Here is a 1,784-nt window from a genome sequence, read left to right as displayed (position 1 = left end):
TAGGGTTCAGAAAGCCGAGACTGGGGCCGGGACCGGGCCCGGGGCTTGAGCCCCGTCCGGCAGGGCCCGGTGGTGCGGGAATACCCCTCCGTCCTGCAAGCCGGCCGGGGGTCCGGGGCCCCCGGGACGGAGGGTCGACCGGGGCCCAGGGAGGCTCTCCCCGGCCTGGACTAGGGTTCGGACAGCCGGGACTGGGGCCGGGACCGGGCCCGGGGCTTGAGCCCCGTCCGGCAGGGCCCGGTGGTGCGGGAATACCCCTCCGTCCTGCAAGCCGGCCGGGGGTCCGGGGCGCCCGGGACGGAGGGTCGACCGGGGCCCAGGGAGGCTCTCCCCGGCCTGGACTAGGGTTCGGACAGCCGGGACTGGGGCCGGGACCGGGCCCGGGGCTTGAGCCCCGTCCGGCAGGGCCCGGTGGTGCGGGAATACCCCTCCGTCCTGCAAGCCGGCCGGGGGTCCGGGGCGCCCGGGACGGAGGGTCGACCGGGGCCCAGGGAGGCTCTCCCCGGCCTGGACTAGGGTTCAGAAAGCCGAGACTGGGGCCGGGACGGGGCCCGGGGCTTGAGCCCCGTCCGGCAGGGCCCGGTGGTGCGGGAATACCCCTCCGTCCTGCAAGCCGGCCGGGGGTCCGGGGCGCCCGGGACGGAGGGTCGACCGGGGCCCAGGGAGGCTCTCCCCGGCCTGGACTAGGGTTCAGAAAGCCGAGACTGGGGCCGGGACGGGGCCCGGGGCTTGAGCCCCGTCCGGCAGGGCCCGGTGGTGCGGGAATACCCCTCCGTCCTGCAAGCCGGCCGGGGGTCAGGGGCGCCCGGGACGGAGAGTCGACCGGGGCCCAGGGAGGCTCTCCCCGGCCTGGACTAGGGTTCGGACAGCCGGGACTGGGGCCGGGACCGGGCCCGGGGCTTGAGCCCCGTCCGGCAGGGCCCGGTGGAGCGGGAATACCCCTCCGTCCTGCGAGCCGGCCGGGGGTCCGGGGCGCCCGGGACGGAGGGTCGACCGGGGCCCAGGGAGGCTCTCCCCGGCCTGGACTAGGGTTCAGAAAGCCGGGACTGGGGCCGGGACCGGGCCCGGGGCTTGAGCCCCGTCCGACAGGGCCCGGTGGAGCGGGAATACCCCTCCGTCCTGCGAGCCCGCCGGGGGTCCGGGGCGCCCGGGAGAGAGGGTCCATCAGGGCCCGGGGAGGCCTGAAGCCCCGGAGCCCCGGAGCCCCGGAGCTCTGGAGCCCTGCAGCCCCAGAGCCCTGCTGGCCCGGGGCAGGCAGATTGGCATCATTTGGGTCCCGGTCATCTGGTCGCCCCTCTCACCTCGGCCATCTGGTCGCCTGCAATGCTTTCCTATAAAGCGACCAGATGGCCGGACTTCCCTGGAAGTGCCGATGAGGTGCCATTTGCCTCCCGGATCCCAGCCAGGGCTCCAGGAGGTTGGGCACGTTTGCGCCGTGGGTCCCCTCTGTCACCTCGAGTGCATGGATTACAAGAAATGGGGGTAATTTTCCTCCGGATTAGTAGGTGCAAGGGTATGCCCGAACACCCTTCCGGGGCTGGTTGTTCCCTGCTTGGGACCAGATGGGCGATGCCTGGGCAACACCTCCCAGGCATCCGGGGCTCCCTCCTCCGGCCCACAGAGTGGCAAAGTACCCGGGACGGGCTCCATGGGTCCCAGGCCCTGTAACCCTGGAGCCCTGCAGACCTCGAGCCCTGGAGCCCAGCAGCCCCGGAGCTCTGCAGCCCTGGAGCCCTGCAGCCCTGGAGCCCTGGAGCCCTGGAGCCCCGGAGCCCCGGAGCCCC

This window comes from Lissotriton vulgaris, unplaced genomic scaffold (genome assembly GCF_964263255.1).
Source record: "Lissotriton vulgaris unplaced genomic scaffold, aLisVul1.2 SCAFFOLD_13788, whole genome shotgun sequence".
NCBI lineage: Eukaryota > Metazoa > Chordata > Amphibia > Caudata > Salamandridae > Lissotriton > Lissotriton vulgaris.
This window is presented reverse-complemented; position numbering follows the sequence as displayed.